The sequence below is a fragment of the Neltuma alba genome, unplaced genomic scaffold (assembly GCF_004799145.2).
Source record: "Neltuma alba isolate B1F8T4 unplaced genomic scaffold, ASM479914v2 tig00004516_pilon, whole genome shotgun sequence".
NCBI lineage: Eukaryota > Viridiplantae > Streptophyta > Magnoliopsida > Fabales > Fabaceae > Neltuma > Neltuma alba.
In genome coordinates, this window is record NW_021633743.1 from 309,576 (window position 1) to 336,209 (window position 26,634).

Below are 26,634 nucleotides of genomic sequence, written 5' to 3' on the forward strand. Positions count from 1 at the left end.
ATCTATGAAAGAGGCGCTGAATTGTTTGATAAAAGATCTTAAAGAGTTAGAGCCCATTTATTTGGAAGAAGCATTCCTCAATCAGCCCATCAAGGGTCCAAACATGATGATTACATTGCTAGAAGCCAAACAAGATGATATACAAGGCTAATGTTTAGTCCATATTGAAGAATTCACTCAAAATACCATGTGACAAGCATGTGCCTTGGAGGAGGAGCATAAGTGACGTCCAAGAATATTCAAGAAGCATCAAGAAGGCGTCTTTATGTATTAGTTATGGTTTAATTTCGTTTTTTTTAAGTTTTCATTTTTTATTTGCATTAAATAAGGCCTTTTGGTTAAAGATTGCATAAGAATAGTTTAGGTTAGTTTCCTATTTTTAGGTAGAAGCCTTTTTCCTCAAGAAAAGGTAATTTCCTATTTCCTTTAGCCTTAATTGGTGCCAACCAAGATAGTCAATCATCATTAAGGCACATTTATGGCATTTATGACCTAGGGTTTTTTGATTCTAGATTGTTCTTTTGCTGCCTATATAAGGCTACGTTTTTTGTAATTGGGGATCAGATTTGAATGAATGAATTTTAGAGAATTTTATTTCTCTTGAGTGAGCTTTGCTTGCTGCCTTGTATTCTCGTGGGAATACTCGACTGTATCAAGGACTGATCATCCTTGTGGTGTCTTCATGGCTAGGGTTGTAAGAGACAGGTTCTCTTAAGGTCCTACCTTTGATCGTTCGTCTAGTTTTCTAACTTGTTTCTAGCCGATCCGTATCCGTTCCTTATATCATTTGGTATCAGAGCTAAAGTTTGCTAGAATTCAAGTTCTATCCTTTTATCTATTATTTCTGTTTTCTTGTTTCATCTTCTTAATTCTATCATTCGTTCTTCGTCCCTTGCCTCCATTAATTTGTTTCTTCGCCTTTCCACCTCCTATTTGTGTTTTTTTTTTGTGACTTTCTGTGTTCCTTTGAGCAGCAAAAAAAGAAAAAAAAAAAAGAAAAAATTTGTGCACCAAAAAAAAAGCAAAAAAAAAGTGTTGTGTTGTGAAAAAAAAAAGGAGTGCTAGAAAAAAAAAAAAAAAAAATCCGAAAATTCAAAAAAAAAAAAAAGGAGAAGCTGCAGATTTGAGAATTGCAATGTTAAAGATGAGTTTCCTAAAATTGAGAAGAGCTTCTATTACAAGTCACAACTAGTTTCCTAAATCGTTAAACTTGGGTGGTAAGAGTTCTTATTTCCTCTCTTTGCATGTTTCCTAATTTCTTCTTGTTTCCTATTTTTTTTTTTCCTTTCCTTTTTTTTTTTCCATATTGCTTAATTTGAGTTTCTTTCCTTTTCCTTCCAAGTTTCCTATTTGCTTCCTTCCTTCCATATCTCACCTTCCTAACTTGATTTGCTTTTCTTGCAAGGTGCCCAATTTCCTAAATTATTTTCAAGGTAGCACCTTTCCTAAATATTTTCTTCCTTTTTTTTTCCTTTCTTTTCTAATTCATAGCTTTCCATATTCTCCTTTCTTTTCTTTTTTTTTTCCTTTTTATGTTTTTTTTCCCTCCTCTTTTCCTTCCTTTTCTTTTTTTTTGGTACCTATCCTTCTTCTTTTATCACATATTCCTTGCTTATCTCTTATATTTTCTGGTTCTTGCAATTCTGGTTGTGGAGATTACCATTTACTAACATTGTCTCTTGATTTTGTTGAGTTTCAATCAAGAATACTATAGGAGGCAAGTTTGAGTGGTAAAAGGCGAGACTGTTATTACATCAATTTAAAAGCCAGATTTGAGTTAAACACGAGTGACACTACAATTTCTTGAGTGAAACACGCGAGTAGAGTGGTAAGGTCCCTTCTTACTATTTCATTTCTCTTTGATCACACCAACGTTTCAATTTCAAGATGAGTGACAAAGAAGCCAATATGGAAGAATTCAACACAGATCCTAAGTTATTCATGAGAGCCATGAGAGATGAATTTCTCAAACTGAAGTTGGAGCTAGCGGAGCTAAAAGCATCCAAATCAAGTAGTGGTGACGAGGAGGTGATTAGATCTGGTTCTTCATCCTCAAAGAATAGGAGCGGACATGAAAAATGTGATTTGGACACCTATGACCCAAAGATCAAGTACCCTACCTTCAAGGGTAATATAAATCCAGATGCATACCTTGATTGGGAGATGAAGTTTGAGCAAATCTTCAGAATGAATGACTGGCCAGAAGAAAAGAAGGTAAAAATTGCTTCAAATCAATTTTCTGACTATGCTATTGTTTGGTGGGAAGATTTACAGCTTAAAAGGCGCCTTAAGGGCAAAGGACCACCTCATACATGGTCAAAGCTAAAGAAACTCATGCGCAACAAGTATGTCCCTAGTTACTACTACCGAGAGCTAAATAGAAAGTTACGACTGTTTGGCCAAGGCTCTATGACTGTAGATGAATATGTGCATGAACTTGACCTTCTTAAAATGCGAGCTGGAGTACAAGAAGGAGAAGAAGCAAGCATGACCAGAATCATTGATGGGTTAAGGCCTGAAATTAGAGATAAAGTTGAGATGTACACTTTTGTTGATAAAGAAGAGCTAGTGCATAAAGCCATCAAAGTTGAGAAGCGGTACAAAGAAAAACACTCCAAATCCTCATCTCATGGTTGGAGGGACTCTAGATCAGCATCCAAGTGGAAGGATTCTAAGGCTAAAGATGTTGCAAAATTCACACCAAAAGCCAAGGAGGAATCCAAGCCCAAGATTGATGGCGGTAAGAAACTTGACTCTAAAACTTCTTCTACTGATAGAACCTCTTCTCTTCAATGTTTTAGATGTCATGGAAAGGGCATATTGCTTCCCAATGTCCCAATAAGAGGGCCATGATTCTCAAAGATAATGGCAGTATGACAGTGTGCATTCTAGCGATGAAAGTGATGATGACATGCCTTCTTTGGTGACTGATTCTGAATTGGAGATTGATGAAGCTGAACCTGTTAAGGGAGAAGCATTAGTGGCTAGAAGAGCCCTAAACATGCAACCAAAGGAAGATAAAGAGCAAGAGTAGCGAGCGAGAGCTCATCTTCCACACTAGGTGCTTCATAAAGAATAAGGTATGTAGCATGGTTATTGATAGTGGTAGTGTTACCAATGTTGCTAGTACCTTACTTGTTGAAAAGTTGGATTTACCTACTATGAAGCATCCTAAGCCTTATAAATTGCAATGGTTGAATGATAGTGCTGAAGCTAAGGTCACTAAGCAAGTTTTGGTTTCTTTTTCTGTTGGCAACTACCATGCTGAAGTTTTATGTGATGTAGTCCCAATGCTTGCTGGACATCTCTTGCTTGGAAGACCATGGCAGTTTGATAGTAGAGCTCACCATGATGGTTACAAAAATTGTTATTCTGTACCTTTCAATGGAAAAATCATTGTATTGAAGCCTCTTAGGCCTAAAGAAGCTTATGATGACCAAGTGAGGATTGAGAAAGAATGCAAAAAAATTAGTGAGTGGAGTGAAAAAGAGAGAGTACAGAAAAAAGAAAAGAAAAGAAAAGGAATGAATATGAGAAAAATGAACAAAAGAAAGAGAGTCTATTTGCTAGAAAAAGTGAGGTTAAGAGAGCATTAGTGAGTGAGCGATTCTTGGTGCTTGTGTGCAAGGATGCTTATTTTTCTACTAACCAACTTAACCCCTCTTTGCCTTCTAGTGTTGTGGCTTTGTTGCAGGAATTTGGTGACCTATTCCCTGATGAAGTTCCCGATGGGCTTCCTCCCTTAAGAGGAATTGAGCATAGGATTGATTTCATCCCTGGAGCTTCTATACCTAATAGACCAGCCTATAGAGCCAATCCAGAAGAAACTAAAGAGATTCAACGCCAAGTTGATGAACTCATGAGGAAAGGCTTTGTAAGGGAAAGTTTGAGCCCATGTGCTATTCCAGTACTTCTAGTGCCCAAGAAAGATGGTTCATGGCAAATGTGCATTGATTGTAGAGCCATCAACAAAATAACAGTTAAGTATCGCTACCCCATTCCTAGATTAGATGACATGTTGGATGAGTTGCATGGTGCTACTTTATTCTCTAAAATTGACCTAAGAAGTGGTTATCATCAAATTCGCATGAAAGAGGGAGATGAATGGAAAACAACATTTAAAACTAAATTTGGATTGTATGAATGGTTAGTTATGCCTTTTGGGTTAACTAATGCACCTAGCACTTTCATGAGCTTGATGAATCATGTTTTTCGTTCATTTATTGGGAAGTTTGTGGTTGTCTACTTTGATGATATTCTTGTCTATAGTAGAACAATAGATGACCATGTTATTCACTTGCATGAGGCGTTTCGAACTCTTAGGGAGAATAGCTTATATGCTAATTTTCAGAAATGCTCCTTTTGCATGGATTCTGTTGTGTTTCTTGGTTTTGTTGTAGGTGCTCAAGGGATCCATGTGGATGAGGAAAAGGTGAAAGCTATAAGAGATTGGCCAACCCCAAAGAATGCCAATGAAGTCAGGAGTTTTCATGGACTAGCAAGTTTCTATAGGAGGTTTGTCAAAGATTTTTCAACTATTGCTGCACCTCTAAATGAGCTTGTTAAGAAGCATGTGACATTTAAATGGGGTGAAACACAAGAAACAGCTTTTAATACCTTGAAAAAGAAATTAACCAATACACCACTTTTGTGTTTACCTGATTTTAATAAAGTTTTTGAAGTTGAATGTGATGCTTCTGGGATTGGTATTGGTGCTGTTCTAATACAAGAGTCTAGGCCTATTGCCTACTTCAGTGAGAAATTAAGTGGAGCTTCTTTGAATTACTCTACTTATGGCAAGGAACTCTATGCTTTAAAACGAACTTTAGAAACATGGCAGCATTATTTATGGCCCAAGGAATTCATTATTCACTCTGATCATGAAAGTTTGAAGTTTCTAAAGTCTCAAGGTAAGCTTAATAAGAGGCATGCTCGCTGGTTGGAATTCATAGAGACGTTTCCTTATGTGATCAAGCATAAGCAAGGTAAAGAGAATGTTGTTGCTGATGCTCTTTCTAGGAGGTATTCTCTTATTACTTCTCTTCATGCTAGATTACTTGGGTTTGAATTATTGAAAGGGTTGTATGACTCTGATTGTGATTTTTCCAAAATTTGGCTTTCTTGTGAAAAGCATAGGGTGAATGACTTTTATAGATCTGATGGGTTTGTTTTTAAGAAAGATAAATTGTGCATTCCCAATTGCTCTATGCGTGAGATGCTTGTAAAAGAAACTCATGATGGTGGTTTGATGGGTCACTTTGGTGTTGACAAAACATTAGCTCTTTTGCATGAACACTTTTATTGGCCTGGTATGCGCAAAGATGTTGTGTCTGTTTGTGCTAAATGTGTGACATGTAGGCATGCAAAGTCTAAGGTTCAACCTCATGGTTTATATTCCCATCTACTTGTGCCCTCCCAACCTTGGGTAGATATTTCTATGGATTTTGTGTTGGGCTTGCCTAGGTCTCAATCTGGGAAAGATAGTATCTTTGTTGTAGTGGATAGATTTAGTAAAATGGCTCATTTTATTGCTTGTTCTAAAACAAATGATGCTGTGCATATTGCTGACTTGTTCTTTACAGAAATTGTTAGATTGCATGGATTGCCTAAAACCATTGTGAGTGATAGGGATGTAAAGTTTCTTAGCCATTTTTGGAAGACCTTGTGGAGTAAGCTTGGAACTAAGTTGCTGTTTTCTACTACATCCCCAAACGGATGGGCAAACTGAGGTCATCAATAGAACACTCACTACCTTGTTACGTGCAATAATTCAAAAGAACTTGAAGAATTGGGTCAACTGCTTGCCTCATATTGAATTTGCATATAACAGGGCTATTCACTCTTCCACTTCTTTCTCTCCATTTGAGATTGTTTATGGCTTTAATCCTCTATCTCCTTTGGATATTCTGCCTTTGCCTTCTAGTGAACGAGCTAACCTTGATGGCAAGAAAAAGGCTGAGTTTGTGCAGGGATTACATGCTAAGGTGAGGGCCAACATCGAGAGAAAGAATGAGCAATATACAAAGCAAGCTAACAAAGGTCGTAGAAAGGTTGTCTTTGAGCCTGGAGACTGGGTTTGGGTACACTTGTGAAAGGAGAGGTTTCCAGAACAACGAAAGTCTAAGTTGCAGCCAAGAGGAGATGGCCCTTTCCAAGTCTTGGAGCGAATCAATGATAATGCTTATAAAATAGATTTGCCTAGCTCCTACAGTAATGTAAGTGCTACATTTAATGTGACTGATTTATCTCTCTTTGATGCTGCAGATTCGAGGATGAATCCTTTTGAGCAGGAAGGGAATGATAGAGGAGCATGGCATGATCAAGCATCAAAGGAAGACCAAAACACGGAGTGTGCAGCCCAAGCTAAAAGATGGAAGTCCAATATTCTAAAAGACCCATTACAAGGCATTGGAGGCCCAATGACAAGAGCAAGGACCAAATCTATGAAAGAGGCGCTGAATTGTTTGATAAAAGATCTTAAAGAATTAGAGCCCATTTATTTGGAAGAAGCATCCCTCAATCAGCCCATCAAGGGTCCAAACATGATGATTACATTGCTAGAAGCCAAACAAGATGATGTACAAGGCCCATGTGTAGTCCAGATTGAAGAATTCACTCAAAATATCATGTGACAAGCATGTGCCTTGGAGGAGGAGCATAAGTGACGTCCAAGAATATTCAAGAAGCATCAAGAAGGCGTCTTTATGTATTAGTTATGGTTTAATTTCATTTTTTTTAAGTTTCCATTTTTTATTTGCATTAAATAAGGCCTTTTGGTCAAAAATTGCATAAGAATATTTTAGGTTAGTTTCCTATTTTTAGGTAGAAGCCTTTTTCCTCAAGAAAAGGTAATTTCCTATTTCCTTTAGCCTTAATTGGTGCCAACCAAGATAGTCAATCATCATTAAGGCACATTTATGGCATTTATGACCTAGGGTTTTTTGATTCTAGATTGTTCTTTTGCTGCCTATATAAGGCTATGTTTTTTGTAATTGGGGATCAGATTTGAATGAATGAATTTTAGAGAATTTTATTTCTCTTGAGTGAGCTTTGCTTGCCGCCTCGTATTCTCGTGGGAATACTCGACTGTATCAAGGACTGATCATCCTTGTGGTGTCTCCATGGCTAGGGTTGTAAGAGATAGGTTCTCTTAAGGTCCTACCTTTGATCGTTCGTCTAGTTTCCTAACTTGTTTCTAGCCGATCCGTATCCGTTCCTTATATCAAGTGGTAGAACGAATGAATATAGATTTCTGTGTACATCTTTTCTTACTCTTCCTTCAAACAATAGGCGATATCTTCTTCATTCTACTCTATATTGATTAAGTTTAAATTGTTCTATTATTGCAAAATTTTCGTAACACCTAAGTCATCCCCATCTTCGGCATTCAGATGCATGAGAAATTTAAAAAAAAAAAACATGAGAGGGCTAAAAGAAACGCCAAACACAAAAAGGAATCACTCTGTAAAGGGATTGAATCCCAAACTATCTTTGTGATACAAATTCTTCAAACGGTCTAGGCAAGAATCCAAATTGAACCATCAATTCTATGCTTTGCGAGCTATGGTGCACTTTCCGACCAATCCAATTGAACACAGCCATTATCATCAAGGGAGGCAAAACTTGCCATTCACGTAGGTCCCATATAAGCAACTCATCATGTTAATGTGACTGGTTTCAAGGGAGAGCTAAGAGGACATCGTAGACTTCTGGAATAGAGGAGGTACTTGGTTTGAGTTCTGCCTCTTGGACGGGGAACAACAGGAGAAGAGGTGATGTATGATGAAGTGAGATAATAAATGAAGAGTTTATTTAGATGAGACTTTCCTCATCCCTCTTCAATTTTTTTTAGATAACAAAAGGTTTACAAAAGACTACACAAGTCAACAGAAACCCAATAATTTTTTTATCCAGAAACTCAAGTTCAATCCAAACATCAAACAAAAGGAACAAAGGTCCATAACTGAAGACTTCAAATCAACTATATTTAAAATTACAGTTTCATACTGAAAAGACTTAAGTTTATATCACATATATACATAGAATATGGTGTTTCATACTATTACTTATGTCATTACATTCTTGAAGATAATTTCAAAATTTAAAGCCCTTAATTTGGGATAAAATGATATTTTTTTTCTTTATACTTCCATCTTCAATTTTCGATGGAATGGCTATCTTTTACATTTTAATTTACAAAGCAAGAAGCAGCTCATCACCTTACGACTAGCCAATGGAATCTCTCCTTTCGTTTATATCCAAGAATCTCCAGTTGCATATAAAAGTGTGTGGCAGAAGAGTATGTGCTTCACATCAAGAGACCCAAAAACGTGAAGTTGCTACAGTATTTAAGCACGCCTAAATAAACCCCGGGGGGGGGGGAGGAGAGAATCTATGGTCTTCACTCCTTTATGCCTCTGCCAGTTTCAAGGGAGGTGCAATATTCATTGATTGAGGCTCCTGAATATTTGAGAAACGAATAAGTTAACAACGAAAAATAAGATGAAATTACCTCCATGCCTATTTACAAGAAATTCGGAGCTAGTGTCTGCTACCAAATAGCATAATGAAATTAACAAAAAAGAATTATCGATGTCCATGACCACTTTTAATGTACGCTATATAAATATATATATATATATATATATATATATATATATGTGGGGATGGGGTAGATCTGAACTGATTGATTTAAGCATTTGAGGATTCGCAGAAGATTCAAAACTGCTGATATTCTTGTGGGGAAGCAGAAAACAAACCTGGATCAAGAGCTTGCAAGCATACGGTAGTTTCATGGTAGAAATATTATCTCCATTTTTACAAAATGAACAAATTCCAGTTTTCAGCTTATGGTGGTAATACCCTAACAAGCCACACTTCCTACAGACCTGTGTCAAAAGATAGATATCATCAGACAAATTGGATATAAACTACAATCATTCAAATCAATTAGAAAAGGTTAGAATGAATGGACTTTCGCTTTTTTTTTTTATTTATTTATTGAGATTTGAAATTCCAAGCTAATCAGAAAGAGCCTGACGCCCTTAAGATGGTGCAATGGATAAGAGCAATCTCGGAAACTCCCATAATATAATCAACCAAAGTTTGTGAAATTAAAATTAAGCCAGGCCAATAGCTAAATTAAATTGAAACAGCCCAAGAAAACATAAGATAGGCTGCATTTAACACACAGGCTTTCCCTTTTTCTTTGGGTATTAATCAAGCTTCTCTACGTTGCATAAATACTACTACCTTCAGTCCTAATTATAAGAGTTAGTTGATAATTTGACGAGATTAAAGAAATAAGTTGAGTTAGTTATTTGTCTTAAATAGGTGTTGTATTTCCTAAAATATCCTTACTAATCAAGTGTATTGACTAGAACTATTATTGTTAGAAGGGCTACTTTGGAAAAAAATGTATAAATATGAGAGACAAAATAGATTGGGGTCTTATATTTAAGACCAAAATAAAAGTCAAACAGGGTTTTATATTAAGGACCGGAGGTAGTACCTATTAGGCTTATTAGCAGTATAAGCACAAATGTCTAAAGCAAATATATTTTTAACCCACAAATATATAACAATTACAAGAAATAATACATCATTGACCGATTGGTTTGTAAGATACTCCTTTGGTCCTAATTATAAGACAGGGAGAGAAGGTTTTCCTTAATCCTATTTATAACTCACTTCATTAAATTTTTTAAATGAATTTACCATTTTGTCCTTCATTTATTATATTGTAGATAGTTATTTTTTTTAAAGGTGTATATATTAATAGTGGTAAAGTTAAAAAATTGTTATATTTTAATGGAGTATTAATATAGTTTTAAAGTTTTTATCGGTTTGTATGAAACATACTGAAAGTGACTTATAAATAGGATTAGAGGAGCAAAACCTTATGGGATTTATTGTTTGCTATTTATGAAAGCAAGGTTGTTCATCACACAAAAATGTGAAGTTACGGCATTGCTGCAAGCAATTACTATTTTAGAAAAATTATGAAAAAGTTTAAGCAATTACATATTGGGATGATTAAAAAAAATGAAATGTCACCAAAAAAAAATTAAAAAAAAAGACAATGCAATATGTCAAAATGTATGCATACAATAACAAAGTACAGGAGTTACCTGAACTTCAAAAGGATCACTAGATAACATAAGCCTCTCATAAATCAACATACTAGCACCAGAAGCAATCAAACAATCACGTTCCATTTCTCCAACCCGCAGACCTGAAGGGGTATTAATTATAAGTAGAGGCAAGTCAGGCTACCACATAACAATGCTATTATTTTGGTATCTTCATTATCTTCACCCTAGCCACTATACGCATGTTATATTCCGGATCAAGTATCACTTTCAGATAGGATGATTCACTAAAAAAGACACGGGAGGGCTACCTTCACGTGGTCTGGATCCGGGCAAAAGCTTTGAGAAATAGACAGGGTTGCTTTTTGTAAGTTTTAATTATTGCCAAAGATATAAAGAGTAGGAGTTTCGGTCTATGCAGAAACTTAGAAAGCCTTGAATTAAGATTGCTCAGCCCTTTAAGCTTACGTTGCTTAGGCATTTAAGTTCAGAATGGCTCTCCTAGCAAAATTGTCGTTGTTGAGCCGCCTCTATGAACGCCTTGTATATATCCAAGTATTTCTTCTTTTATCATTGAATTTGAGCGATGTCATCAAGTGCTTCTTGCTTATCCTCTCGTGGTATCCTTTTCTTGTAAACTATAAACTCAACAATTCAACAAAAAGGATAGAATCAGAACCTCCATTTCTAGCCCTCCCTTCTGTAGGTTGTCTAGTCATCATTGCACGTGGACCATTTCCTCGAGCATGCATTTTATCAAGCACCTGAACATCACCAGAGACCTTGCTTTTAAAATCCCAGCAAATTTTATTCATATGGAATGCAAGGAAATGTGAAGTCATAAGAGGAAATATTCATAAATTGAAGGTTACAATATTACTTTGTAAACAAAAAATAAAATGATTTCTCATGTAAAATGCTATCTTAAGATAAATATACTATCAGCGAAGGTCTATTAAGTTACTTGATATCAAATATAAAATTTTCTTCTAATATAAAAATAATAGTATCAGTATATTAAACTAAAATAGGAGCATTAATTTCATCTTGAATATTTGAAAAGTCAAAAGGAAAAAAAATAAGCTATCTAGTAAATGAACAATTAGGTTGCTTTTCCCAATAGAATCATGACACCTACAAAGAATAGTTATGGGAAATTCTGAATAACTGGAAGAGATGCCAAGGACCAAGTGTTTACAATCGCTTATGAATGTTGCGTCTACAAGGGATGTGAATCTAGATACAATTCCACATAGATTTAACCAACAAAAGGTAGTCTTAGAAAAAATATCAGCATCTCGTGCCTTTATTTTCCTGACAGGATAAATGAAATTTGTGTGGCCCTCTTTCAATGTAAGGCGGACAAATATGATTTGAGCGGAAAAAAAAAAGGTGGACAAATATGATAGTTGATGAGCCATGAGCATGTGAACAGAACATCATTTGCAAGTAAGCAGAGCATCCCTGGAGTGCCAAAGTAAAGACTACTCTTATCAAATAACCTTTCAAGCAACACAACTCGATCGTTAGAAGAAATGCATTATCCACTCGCTCAAGATTGAACATAAACAAAATAGAAACATTTCTATAATCAAAGTCTTGAAAGTAGGCATAAGAAGTGAAAAAGATAGACAATCTTATTTTAGAATTTCACACCCACCATGTGTTTTAATTTCTGGTAGTAAATTGGCCCCATAAAAATATATGCTTGCAAGGGGCAACCCGCAATACCTGAAGAGTAAAAAGGTGAATCAGTATACTCAAACAATTAGCCAAAGGCAGCTTAAATTGCTGAAATAAGGCCTCCAACTTTATGGATTCACACAATGATATTTTCATTTTAACACAGTTAGCCAAAAAGAATAAAGAAATAATAAAAAAATTATTTTTTGCCTTAAAGCTTTTGAATCTCTCTGTATTAAACATGAACATTTCTTTAAGAAACCATCTAAAAACACCAACAAGAAGCCACAAAATAACAAATGTCAAGGCAAAAGCACCCTCAATGACTATAGAAAAATAGAAAAGATTATATGAATTTTTGTCTATATTCATGGTTAGGAAACGGGTACATATACGGGAGAGACAAGTCTTACTATTAATGACTCAAAGTGACATAGAATAATATCCTAATGTAATAATATCTGATCCTATACTAATGATATGTATTATACTACTTTCGTTAATGCTAATAATATCTCTACACTCCCTCGAGTTGGAGTATAGCTATTAATCATGCCCTACTTGCTAAACCTTAGCCCCACTGAGGGCTTTTGTAAATAGATCACCCAATTATTCCCAATTTTCACGTCCTGTAGAAATAAAAATCTACTTAATCTTATCCCTAAGAAAGTGACAACCAATCTCAATGTACTTTGCAAGTTCATGAAACATAGAGTTGGAGGCTATGTCATATGTGTAAGGCAGCTTAACTATCACATCATGGCTTCACTTGTAACAAGGTCTTGAGACCAACCTCCTTCAATAATTGATACACCCACACTATCTACCACACAGATTGTGCCATAGGTCCATACTTTGATTCTGTGCTCAACTTTGATACCACATCTTGCTCCTTGCTCCTCTAGGACCCCAAATTTGCCCCCACGAGGACACTAAATGTCTATGTGATCATGATTCTTGTACTCGACTTGATATTCCCTTTAGGTGATAAAAGACATACTCCATAGCTTTTGACTAATTAGCAGTTGGCGATGCCATGAATTGATTGAGCACATTGACTAAGTAAGTGATACAAGGATGACTAGCCATGAAATAGTTCAATTCCCAATTAGTCTCCAATATTTCTCAAGAGCTTCAAACAGTTTGCTCTTATTAGCATCAAGTAGTGGATCAGGGGCCACAACGTGATGCATGGTGCAACTCCTCCCTTTCCTATTTCCTTCAAAATGTCAGGAACATATTTCCTATGAGTCAATGCCTTTCTTACTCCTCAAAACCTCAATTCCTAATAAGTACTTTAGCGAACCCAAATCTTTTGTCTGGAAAAAGTGAAGGAAGGATTTGAGTGATAAAATTCCCGAGGTATTACTACCCATAATCACAATCTCATCAAGACCCACAATCAGGAGAATCATGATAGCATTTGTTCTCTAATAGAACACAAAATGGTCACTTACTTTTGACTCCTATCAAATTTTGAACCACAATACTTAAATTGTCAATCCAAGCATGAGGACTTTGCTTTAAGCCATATAAGGATTTTCTTGAGGAACATATGATAGGGTGATTGCATAAGAAGGGTGAAAAAGAGAGAAGAACAAAAAGAGAATAGGAAAAAAGAAACTAGAATTACTAAATAATTCGATAATTTAAAACATATGAGGAAAGACTCAACACTGCTCATGTTTATAAGTCATGGATAATCTCAATCCTAATTAAATATCTAACTCAAATCCTTAAATATATAATTTCAATATCAATAAAATATTCTATCTAAATCTTAATATAATATTCTATCCAAATCATAATAAATTATTCTAAATATACTGAATAAAATAACTTAGCTACCCTAATTACTTATTCGTAAATCACATATCAATACCCCTCTGTGAAGAGTTCTTGCCCTTAAGGGTCCATCATGTGAAATGACAAGTGTTGTTGCAATCGATATAGTTCCTCATCCGGAAGGCTCTTCCATTGGACCAAGACTATTGAAATAATTCTGCGTCTTTTCCTCCCCATTCTCTTATTCAAAATCTTCTTGAGTTCCAAGTGTTAAGGTGAAGTAGGCCAATCAATGGGAGAGTGCGTTGCTTAACAGTTAGATTATGACAACTTCAGCAAGGAGATGTGAAAGGTGGATTGTATCCTTGAATCAAGTGGCAGCACCAATTTGTATGCAACTAGCCCTACCCATTGCAAAATTCTACAAGGTCCAAAATGTCCAGGAGCCAATATTTGAGAGCTCCTAGATGCAGCAGAAATCTGTCTGTGCGGTTGGAGCTTGAGAAAAACCCATTGTCCCACTTGAAACTCCCCAGTTGTTCGATGCAAATTCGCTTTTTGCTTCATCCTATTCACAGCCCTATGTAGGTTATATTTAGCAATCAACAAAGTCTTTTCTCACGATGACAAAGGCATTTCTTGGCAAATAAAGGACACGCACTTGTGACTTTTGACTATACAACTCATAAGGAATTATCCTTGTTGAGGCGGCATTATACCCCCATTCAACAAAGCAAGCCATTTGCACCAATCCTTAGGCTTCTCCCAACACATACAAGGCAAATAAGTTTTTAAACATCAACTTAACACCTAAAATTGACAGATATATATATTCATAGGGCAAATGTATGAAATGCGCCTGAATGATTTGTATGCCTATGCTACAGGTTCTAAGTCTTGACATGGTAAGAAATGGGTTCTTTAGATTATATTAAGAATGTGTTGGGCAATAGGAAAGAGGAAGAATCCAGATCTATTTTGTTATCAAAATTTTTTGCAAACAAGAATTAATAGTGTTTGAACCACCGAGTTAGTTTTGCTAAAATTAATCCTTGGATTTTTGATTTTTCAGAGAATTCCATTCTGTTGGTACCTTGAGTTTTTAAAAGAAATTTTTAGAAGTCTAGTTTTTCAAGCTACTGAATAAGTCCTTGGTGGCTCATAATTAGTAAAATATTGCCAATAGAGGTTCCTAGAGTAAGGTATTATATTTTTTGTGTTTGATGTCCAAAAATTGTTAAAACAAAAAAGACCAGAAAAGGGATGGAAGAGTGGTACAAAGTGAGCTTATTTACTTAACTTGTCTATAATCGCCCAAACCGTATATTTTCCATAGGACTTAGGTAACCCTTTGATAAAGTCCACAGCGATACTTTCCCACTCTATTAGGCATGGGAAAAGGCTGCAAGAAGCTTGGATACACCATAGCTTCATATTTGGACCTTGCACGTGGATCACAATGCTAAATAAAATCTTTACCATCTGTAAATAAACTTTTCCACCAAATTAATGACTTCACCCTTTGATAAGTAGCATGAATACCTGATGCCCGCCCTGAGGAATAGCATGAAACCACTCCAGTATTTTCCGCTGCACCATTTGGGAATTTCCCAGCTGCTAATCTGCAATGTTTCCTTAAAAATCATCCATCCCAAGAATATTTTGTGAAATTAATCCCTTCAAATCTGCATCTTCTTCCTAACTTTTCCTAATGTCCAGCAACGATTAATCTGAATAAGCAAAAAGTGGGATTTGAAATTCATTATTTTTGCTATTCTTCACACCTACAGCACTGTTTGTGGTTGCAAAATTCGAACTTGCTTTGTAAACCCTCCTTGTCCTATGCTAGCACTTGGTGCCAAAGGTATGCTTTTTCATCCAGGTGGATGCCATAACTTTTGACTCCTCCAGTACCTCAACTAAATATCCATTGTACTTTATGTCAAAGTGCTAGAAATAGGGAAAATCCACTTTAGTGAATCAAGTGGGAGGTCGATACTCCCTACCTTATGGTCATGGTCACTTTGGTCGACAGTGACCATTAACGCTCCCATCGTTGCCAGATGCTACATCCTGAGTAAGCATCTCTATTCGTTTAGACAGAGGCCCTATTGGTTAGACAGAGCCCAAATCATAGTAGGTAAGGGTCTGAGTTCCCTCAGTTCTTCTTTAATAACTTGAACCCATTCTTCAAATTGCTCTTCGGAGAACAAGTTTCAGGCATACATGTCAAGAGTTGCTTGGCTCTGTACCACTGATAGGGTGATTGTAGAAGAAGGGTGAAAGAGAGAGAAGCATAGAAAGAGAATAGGAAAACAAGACAAGGTTGACTAAATAATTTGAGAAATCAAAACATATGAGAAAATATTGATCACTACTCGTATTTACAGGTTATGGGTCATCCTAATCCTAATTGAATATCCAACTTAAATCCTTAAATATCTAATTTGAATATCGATTAAATATTATAAACATTAAAAAATTTCTAAATGAAATAACTTAAATACCCTCAGTCCTTATTTACAAATCACATATCAACATACTTTCCCATGCTCGAACTCAAACCCTCAATCTGTCAACCGTGTCATCGGAAGAGTAGAAAGGATACAGACTGCTCAATCATTAAAAATAAAATAAAATAAACTAAAATAAAATTTATTGCTTTGATAACATATAAAGAAATACAAAAGATTACATGGATTTCTTGGGTATATTCAAGATCAGGAAATGGGTGTGCATAGATAGGGAGAAATGTGTAATATCTTTAAAATTTTCATAATAAATTAATTCATACTTATATTAATTGTTGTAGCTTGAGTACTGAACAGAGCTTGGAGATAGATGGTAACAAAGGTTGCTAAGGAGGCCAGAGGTTCCAGGTTCGAACCCCAGCCCTGTTTAAAGGAGAATTTATTTTGCTCAGTTCTATAGGAAAAATTACTTAAATACCCTTGTTAAAAAAAACCAGAGAGATTGCTGCGTTATTTTTTTTTCCTCTTCCGATGCTTTAACTTTGACGAGAGAGAGGAGGAATTGAGAGAATGAGTCATGAACTTCAAACCCTAACCCTCCACTCTCCCTCCTTTGGTTCGTCACTCCTCCTACCATTCCTTGCTGTCAAAGTTGCTGTCACCGACGTGGCATTGTGATTCTTTTGGCTTGCTTCAGTTCTGAACTTTTCCAGCTTTGTTGTGCCATTTTTGTCGCTTGCTCTGTTCAATTTTTGGTGGTTAAAAGGTTTGGAGTTCATCTTTTCTTACTCTTGTCTGACCATTGATGCGATCTTTATCTTCCTCTCCTCTAGATTCTTAGTGTGCCGCTGTCAGTGATGGAGATGAGTTGGTTCTCTTGCATTTTATTCCTCTGTTTTGGATTTAATGTTTATAAGTGTGTTAGGCTGTGAAATTTTCAGTTTGTTGTGGCTGTTATGAAGTTTATTAAGGCTGGAACGGTGGATTAATATGCTTGGTCATCTTATTTAATTATTGCCGCATACAAGGTGTTTGTAGAAATGTTTGGGAAGAGGGTTTGCTTAGAAGTCATACTTTATCTATTGAGCCAAAATGCTTGTTCGGTGGATGAGTTGAATGATTGCATGATCTTTAATGGGTTGAAAGATTGATGATGATGGTGAATTGTGGGCTGTAAGGTGAGTAGTTGGAGTTTATGATTGCAATGTTGATGGTATTCAAGTAACGGGAGAATTGAAGATCAATGAAAAAATGTGATTTGTCATTCAAGGACCAAGTTAAATTGCTCTCTTGTGTGTTGGGTTTAATTAGATGAGGATGATACGTTGAAAATGGCACCCAATATGGTAAATCTTGTGGGATAAATTTAAAAGTGTAATGCCCATCCTATAACAGCTATTGGAATATTGGGGGTCAAATAGTGGGTTCTATAGTTGTTAGAATTTTTATTTAAGATGGTTCTTGAAGTTTATCTATCTAGTTATTGTGAAAACTTGTATATAAATTTTGGACTTGAGTAGTAATGTTTTTGTTTTTGTTTTTGGACTTTAGGGGATTGAGGAGAGTTCCTATTACGGACGTGATTAAATTTAAGTATTATTGTGGGAACTTGTCAGGTGAGTGAATAGCATCCCATTACTATGGTTTAAGGAAAAAAAACAAAGAGGAAAAACTTTTACTACTTGTTATTAATCTAGTCAAATTATCATTTTTGTTGCCAGATAGTTTATCCAGGTAATTTAAATTAAATTCTATCATTTTTCAATCTTAATTATTTAATGTCTTAATGTTTTGTTGTTTAGGGAAATACTTTTGCTTCTTATGTTGAATAAAGTGTCAATTGTGATATGTTAATCAGCATTTTGTAATTAATAAATATTTATGCTTAGAACTCAAACATGGAGTTTTAAAAAATGTTATTTGAGAATCTTCATGTTGGGATCATTTGTTACAAAAATATATATATATACTTTTAAAGGATTCCATTATTAGAAAACTTTATATATATATTTTTCCCCTGTTAAGTTAGTGATGAAGTGATCTATGCATGTTTGTGAGTTTTTCTTGGAGGACCAAATACAGAACACTGATCACTTACAGCAGTACTGTTAGTCCTTGGCGCGCCATGGAAATCTCGAGCTCGCTTGATATTCGTGGGCATTGTCCCCATGCTTGTTTCATGGTTTCGGCTGCGCTTGTTTTGTTACTCACCCTCGTAGACTGTGTATCCACACTTGTACTCGTGGCTTTAGGCTGCGCTTGTTACCCCATTCTGTTAAGGTCTACGAAAAGACAAGATTTGAAGAAAATAATAATAATAAATAGAATGATGTTTTCTATCATTTTCACGTATCAAGTTATCCTATTATGAAGTTTGATTTGATTTAATTGTTTAATGAGTTCAAGTATATACTTACCTCTTTAAATTTAGGATTGTATTTTAATTCTTGCCATTTATCTGTCAAAGTTAAATTTATTTTATTTAGTTCCTAATATTTTATTAGATATTATAATGGGATGTTATTCACTGGTAGATTATTTTGGCTTCAGATAGCACCGCAAACCCTGTCCCTCCAGCTGAGCAGTGAAGAGCCTTAGTGAAGATCCAGAACCTCTGAATCTATTTTGAATAGTTGTTAACTAATGTAAACCCAAGAGTACACTTATGTATTTAATTTTGTAGTATGTGCTCCACGAAATCTATAGTTAGATCCTAGTCTTTTGAGATAAATTGGGATGTAATTATATATATACTTGTGTTCGGGAGTAGGGCCCCGAATACTATTTTAAATATGTAGGCCATTGTAGAACTTTCAGGGAGTCTGATTTACCATGGAGACCTTGCCGAAATTTCTACAAATGGTTTATTATTTTGGTTATATGCCTTATTTATAGTGGATGTTAATTGTCAGTGACAGAGAAGGCTCGGGAATGTGAGATTTCTCATATTCCTTGTCAGTTACCTCAAAAAAAGAAATTGGGGTGTGACAAAATGAGTCCCACTATTAATGACTCATAATGACAGAACAATATCCTAACGTAATAATACTCAACCCTATATTGATGATACAGATTATAGTAATTACATTTATGCTAGTAATATCTATACAATAACATAAGCATCCACTCCAACTAAATACCCCGCAAGAATAGCCAATGCAATTAGATCTTATCATATTCATACATCAACTTTTATCATACATCTATGAATCTAACCTGATATCAGTTATCTTTGTATACAAGCTGTTTCATTAAACAAAAAGCAAAAAATATTGTCATAGAAAACTTATTGCATAGATGATAACTCTAGGAGATGCCAAAGGGAAAACCTGAATAAATGAAGTCTTTCCCACTGTAGTTGAACCCATGCTTCACAAGAGTTTCACTGCCATAGCGTAATAAACATTGAGAATACAAGTGTCGATACATGATAAAGACTACACCATAGACAAGTAAGATACCTTATAGTTTCAACCTTGTCAGCATGGCCACTTCTTTCTCCAAAAGCACTTCCATGATGGAATCTACCACACGAAACCCCTGCCTTTCCCCCAAGTAGCTCTATTATCTTTCCAACTGTCATACAACTAATACCATAAAAAAGGTGAGATCAATAAAGAATTAGCAACAATATTACAAAAAAGATTTTCTTACCTAAGGACAATATGGTATTGATGGAAAAAATAAGAGATGGCTCAATGTTAAACAATGCAACTAGAAAGAAAAACTAAAAGCTGGAAATAAAATAACAACCCATAAGAGGGAGCTATGGCACTTGTTTGTATAGTACCAATCAATTCAACACACTCCATCTTGGACTTATGCCAAACTAAAAAGCACTTTCATCAACCCCACCCCCACCATTTCCCCCCCCCCCAAAATTCATAACTAGTCTCAAGTATCATTGTTTTACCAGGAGTCTGAAACCCCCCACAATCTACTAGGTTATGCATGCTTGACCAAGCAGTCTCAACACCTATCCATATATATATATTTACATGCACACACATCATATTTAGCATGTTGGTAGGATAAATTTTGGCTAAAATGATTAAGAATCTAAACCTACTAGAATTCATAAAGGTATTTACAATAAACCAAGAAATTATCCATAGAAAAGTAAAAGCCTACATCACATAAATAGCCACCCACAAATGGGCAAATAACTTGCCCTAAAATATTTTAGTTGTCAATGTTTCGATCAAAAGTACAGTGTGAAATCTTTAGTTTTTCCTCTTTCTCTATCCAAGGTAATATAGAAATGGACTGGCAGGGAAAACAATCATGTATCCATAAAGTAGCCTTCCAACATACTTATAGAAAGATAAGTTTAAACTTTTTATTATGACATTGTGATACAAAAGATGGGAAAAGAAAATAGGATGGGATTAAGAGAGTAAAAACAGAACATCATTACTGATCCCAATATAATGCCTTATTTCAATATATCCAAATACAAATAAACTCTAAAATAGGAAAACCCTTATTCTAAATTAAATATGATGCCCAAATAATCAAATATTTACTACTCACGTCAGATCTCCCTCATTTACAACCATATGGCAAATAACTCGATATGTCAAAAGAAATTGGACAAGTTTTTACCCAACTTCCCACATGCCATATTGAAGAATATGATTGATAGATGAATCATATTACCTAGGAAATCTATGAGGATTCATAATCAGATTAGGACAAATGCCATGTTCAGAAAATAGAAAGTCTTCCTGCTGAACAATTGTTCCACAAACACCTTTTTGACTATGTCTGCTGCTAAATGTGTCACCAAGCTAAAGCAACAAAAATAAAGAAAGAAGTCAATAAGAAAATTCAAAATAAGTATAACTCTCCACAGCAAAACCTAAAACTATTTACCTCTAGCCTACGAGTATGACAAACCAAAAATTTGATGCACATGTTGTTATCCTTATCAGAGCACAGAACCACTCTATCCACTATACAAGATTCTCCTTCAGGACCTTTGAATGTTTGTATACTAGGCTGATATGCACTGGCAGTGAGGAAACTAAAAAAAATATATTGGATATTACATTATGCAACATGACTCTAATAGAAGTCCCCTTGGCACCAAAATTTCCACCCAAAGTTCAAAGACTAATCTATCAGGAAAATTTACAATAGATCCTTTCATTTCAGTCTTCGTATTGATAGGGGATTGTTTATTGATATATATGTGAAGAACAATGAGGTAATCCGATTCAACTATATATTATTCATATATTGAGGCTGAGATTTATACAACAAGAGAGAGGGTTTGGCCGATTAATGATAGGTTGAGATTTGAGGGAGCTGATCAGGGAAAAAACAATCAGATCAAAATGAAATATTTACATTGAAAATCCTATAATACCAAATCTAGGTATTAAGCCTAAAATCATGGGGGATTTCCATACTCCCCCTCAAGATGGACCATAGATGTCTATCATGTCCAGCTTGCTGACGAAATGCTCAAACTTGTCTCTTGCTAGTCCCTTTGTGAGGACATCCGTGGTTTGCTCTTTTGAGGGCACATACTTTAGGAAAATGATGCTATCGTCTATCTTTTCTCTGATGAAGTGTCAGTCTATCTCCACATGCTTAGTCTGATCGTGTTGGACTGGGTTGTGTGATATATTGATGGCTGCCATATTGTCTGAATAAAGTTTGATAGGCAGATTTAGATTTTTCTTCAGTTCTTCAAGAACCCTTTTCAGCCATATTCCCTCACAAATACCAAGAGCAACTGCTCTAAACTCTGCTTCTGCATTGCTTCTAGCAACTACACTCTGTTTCTTGCTCCTCCAAGTGACAAGATTAACCCAAACATATGTGCAGTACCCTGATGTGTATTTCCTGTCCTCTTGATCTCCAGCCCAGTCTGTATCAATAAAAATTTCAATATTCTATCGATCAGATTTTTTGAATAGCAGTCCATGACCTGGAGAACACTTTAGATATTGAAGAATTCTGTATACTTCATTGAGATGTTTCTGCTTGGGATCATGAGACTGTTGACTGACCACACTGACCGCAAATGCAATGTCAGGTCGAGTGTGAGAAAGATATGAGTTTTCCCACCATCTGTTGATATCTCCCTGTATCTACAGTCTTACCCAGGTCCTCTTCATCACTGATCTTATCAGTTCGTATGGGAGTATCACTTGGTCTACATCCCAACATTCTTGTCTCTATCAGGAGATCCAGGATATATTTTCTTTGCGAGATATAAATCCCTTTTTTTGAACGAGCCACTTCTATACCAAGAAAGTACTTCATTTCTCCAAGGTCTTTGATTTGAAATTCCTAAGCCAAGGCTGCCTTGATCTGTTCTATTTCTGTGTTATCATCCCCTGTGAGGACTATGTCATTAACATAGACTGCTAAAACAGTTATCTTATCTCTTTGATGTTTGAAGAACATTGTATGATCACTCTGCCCTTGATTGTAGCCTTATTTCTTGAGGACTCGTGTGAACCTCTCAAACCAAGCTAGTGGGGCTTGCTTTAACCCATACAATGACCTCTTTAATTTGCAAACCTGGGTAGAACTTTTTCCTAGGAACCCTGGAGGCAATTTCATGTACACCTTTTCCTTGAGTTCTCCATTCAGGAAGGCATTCTTGATATCTAATTGATGCAAAGGCCAATCTAAGTTAGCTGCCAAAGATAACAAGATCCTGACTATGTTAAGTTTTGCAACAAGAGCAAACGTCTTTGTATAGTCCATCCCATAGACCTATGAAAATCCCTTCGTAACTAACCTCACCTTGTACTTATCTAGGCTCCCATCTGCTTTATATTTTGGAGTGAACACCCACACTTGTACCCAATTGGTTTTTTTCCCTTAGGAAGATCTACCACTTCCTATGTACCATTTCTTTTAAGTGCTTCCATATCATCTACAACTGCTTGTCTCCACTCAGGTGAGGCCATGGCTTTATCAATATTGTTTGGTACCCTAACACTGTCAAGATGAGATACAAAGGCATGATATTTTGAAAAGAGAGCCTTATATGAGACAAACTTTTCTATAGGGTGTCGAGTACGAGGCTTTTTCCTTACTGCAATTGGAAGATCAAGGTCTTCCACAGTCTGGTTGGGATCATTTTGTATAGCTTGTTCCCTTTCTGGACCTGCTGTCAAATCTAACTCTTGACAAATACTAGGAGCCTGTGGTTCATTACCTATTCTTGGTTTCTGTGTATAGGTCTTAACCTGTTGGTTTGTGTCTCCCCCCAGATTAGGCTTTCCCTTATCATCTATGTGGTCAAGGTTAGGTTCAGGATCAAATTCAACAAATAGGTCATTCGTCAGTATAGGTACTGCTGTTTCACATGTCTGAGATTCATTCTCACTCTCCCCTTAGATCGTAGACGATGTGTAATAGGGTTCGTTCTCATGAAACTTGACGTTACAGGTAACAAAGAGTTGTTTGGAGACAGGATCATAGCATTTGTACCCTTTTTGAGAGGAAGAATACGCAAGAAAAATACACCGGATGGCTTTGGAATAAAGTTTATTAGTGTGATGGAGGTGAACATAGGTAGTGCACCCAAAAACTTTGAGGGGAAGAGTGTTTTCAAGGTATGGAAGGTTGTAGTGTTGGTGAAGGACCTGACTAGGGGTTTTGTATGATAGTGGCTTACTAGGCATATGATTTATCAGGAAGGTAGAAGTGAGGATGGCATCATCCCAAAAGTATTTGGGGACATGGCTACTGAACATAATTGCCCTGGCAGTTTTAAGGATGTGACGATTTTTTCTCTCAACAATACTGTTTTGTTGAGGGCTATTAGGACACATGCTTTTATGGATAATGCCACAAGAGGTGAGGAAGGCAGAGAGTTTGTGGTTGAAATATTCTGTGCCATTATCAGTGTGAAGGATGTGGATTTTTGTTTGAAATTGGGTTTGAATCATGTTATAAAAATTGATAAAAATTTGTGGGACCTCAGTTTTCTCTTTCATTAAGTAGACCCAGCTCACTTGTGTGTGGTCATCAATAAAAGTGATAAACCATTGTGATTTTGTTCAATTTGGAGTACGTGATGGACCCCATAAGTCGCTGTGAATAGTGGTAAAAGGTTTGGATTCTTGATACAGGATACGAGAGAAAGTAGTTCTATGATGTTTAGTGCTTTCACATGAACCGCAATAAAACTCAGAAGAATTTTTATTAGAGCAAATGGAAGGAAACATTTGAGACATATAATTAAAATTCGGATGACCTAACCATTTGTGCCATAACTCCAACTCACTAGTTCTAAGGAGAGACACTTTATTACAAGATTAGACACGTGTTACTTCACTTTTATCTAGGTAATAGAGACCATTAAACTCATTCGCACTGCCAATCATCGTCCCCATCAGCAAATCCTGAAATAAACAGTAAGTGGGAAAGAAGTTAACATGGCAACGTTCTTCTCTAGCCAATTGGCTCACATATAGGAGATTGCATTTAAGGTTTGGTACATGCAAGACATAATGAAGAGTAAGTGTAGCGGAAACTCTAATGGTACCAATACCAGCCACAACAGAATCAGAGTCATCAGCAATTTTAACTGTAAGTCGCTTAGTAGTAGGCTCATAGGATGAGAATAAGGTTCTGTCATCAGTCATATGATCAGATGCACCGGAGTCAATAATCCAACAAGTTCCTATGCATTTATTCTTAATAGTGGTAAGGGCCATTAGGAAATTACCACGTTTGACAACTGTAGCAACTGGTTGCTTGTGGGGCTGCTGGGTATTTTGAAGTGTAGTGAGCATCTCAAGGATTTTGTTTAACAGATCACTTTGAGAAGCAGAACCCTGTGATGTGGTTGCACCTTCATTCTTTTAAGCAACGTAACCACGACCTCAACCTTTCTTTGGCTTCCAATCAGGAGGCTTACCATGAATATCCCAACAGGTGTCCTTCGTATGGCCCTGTTTCTTGCAATGGTCACACACAGGTCACCTCTATTGTTGTGTGGCTCAGTTGAGCAAACAGCAAGAGTAGAGAGTTCAGGGGCATCAATTTGAGGGATAAACTCCTCTCGTAACATTGTTTTGCGCCTAGACTCTTCCTTCCGTAGCATAGCAAAGGCTACACGGACTGATGGTAAAGGCTCTTGACTAAAGATGTGGGCCCGGATATCATCATAAGTTGAGTTAAGCCCCATAAGGAGCTCAAATAGCCGTTCTGTCTCTTTTTCTTTATGATCTGTTGCAGCATCCGCATGACAATGGTGGACTTTTCTCGTAAGGGAGTCTAATTCCTGCCAAAGTGATGTTTTTTTGAGATAGTAATCATTTAAAGATTTGTCATTATGTTTTACCTGCCAGAGCCGAGACTTAATGTCAAAGATTTGTGAGATGTTTCCTGTTTCTCTATAGGACTCACATACAGCTTCCCATATATCATGTGCGGAGGGATGAAACATGAAGCTCTTCTTGATCGATGTTGTCATTATGTTTACCAACCATGAGGAGACCATTGAGTTTTTGGACTTCTATAGCTGAAATTCCTTTGTGTCCGTCGATGGTGGTGCCTTCTTGTCACTTGTGATGTAGCCGAGTTTGCTTCTGCCATCGAGAGCCAGAGTTATGGACTGGGCCCACTCTTTGTAATTGTCACCGGTGAGCTTCTCGGGTATGATCATCACTAATGAAGTCTCCAGACTTGTTGAGGCAAGTCATGAAGACCCATTCGAATTTGAGGAACCCTCAAGTCCAGATGACATTGAACGCGATGGGTCTGAATGAAGGTTCAACTCCGTATTAGAGGAAGAAGAATCAGATAAAGTAGATGGTGTGTTCTTCAGTTGCTCTGATACCATGAAGAACAATGAGGTAATCCAATTCAACTGTATATTATTCACATGTTGAGGCTGAGATTTATACAACAAGAGAGAGGGTTTGGCCGATTAATGATAGGCCGAGATTTGAGGGAGCTGATCGGGAAATAAACAATCAGATCAAAATGAAATATTTACATTGAAAATCCTATAATACAAAATCTGGGTATTAAGCCTGATTCAGTATCTCCTAAAATCGTGGAGGATTTCCACAATATGTCATTTGGCCTTATAATTTCCCCAGGTGTAGCAAGCCCATCATCATCAAGTATCTAAGGAGAATAGGAAAATATCCAACAGCACAGGAAAATATTTAAATCAACATAGATGGTTTATGTGGACAATAGATTTATGGTCTAATTCAATCAATCATGAGTTGTCTTGGCAAAAAACAAAACAAAAAAAAAAGATATCTACAGTACTATAAAAATGACAACATATCAATATCTCTCTCACAAATCACAATTATGCCACAGCAAAGAAAGAATTAAAAAGCCTCAGAAACATGCTTGAATTTGTGGGCAAATAATAATTGCTAGCAAATTTATTATAGCAAAGTCCATGAAAGGAAAAGCCCAATGGTAGGAACCACTTGCCGTATGAGAGGTTCAGGCTGGAAGATAAGTAGCAAGGTGAAGACTCAACAGTGTTTGGTTACAGTCAGATAGAAGCTTAACTTAAATCACCTTTTAAATAATCAGGAGATACAACAACTGATCTCTGTGCACTTATGGATGGGAACACAGCGAATGAGACAGCTGAGCGC

At 36.2% G+C, this 26,634-nt stretch overlaps 1 long non-coding RNA gene and 1 pseudogene across 1 annotated transcript; one reads left to right on the plus strand and one right to left on the minus strand.

The window, feature by feature from the left end:
• Positions 1 to 8,409: 8,409 nt before the first annotated feature.
• The window catches only part of LOC114745060 (DNA-directed RNA polymerase III subunit 2-like), a 29,027-nt pseudogene continuing 10,802 nt past the window's right edge, over positions 8,410 to 26,634 (minus strand).
• On the plus strand, positions 16,579 to 18,945 carry LOC114745061 (uncharacterized). Its single transcript, XR_003740162.1, has 3 exons — positions 16,579 to 16,796; positions 17,582 to 17,646; positions 18,581 to 18,945. It is a non-coding gene; the product is annotated as an uncharacterized LOC114745061 (long non-coding RNA).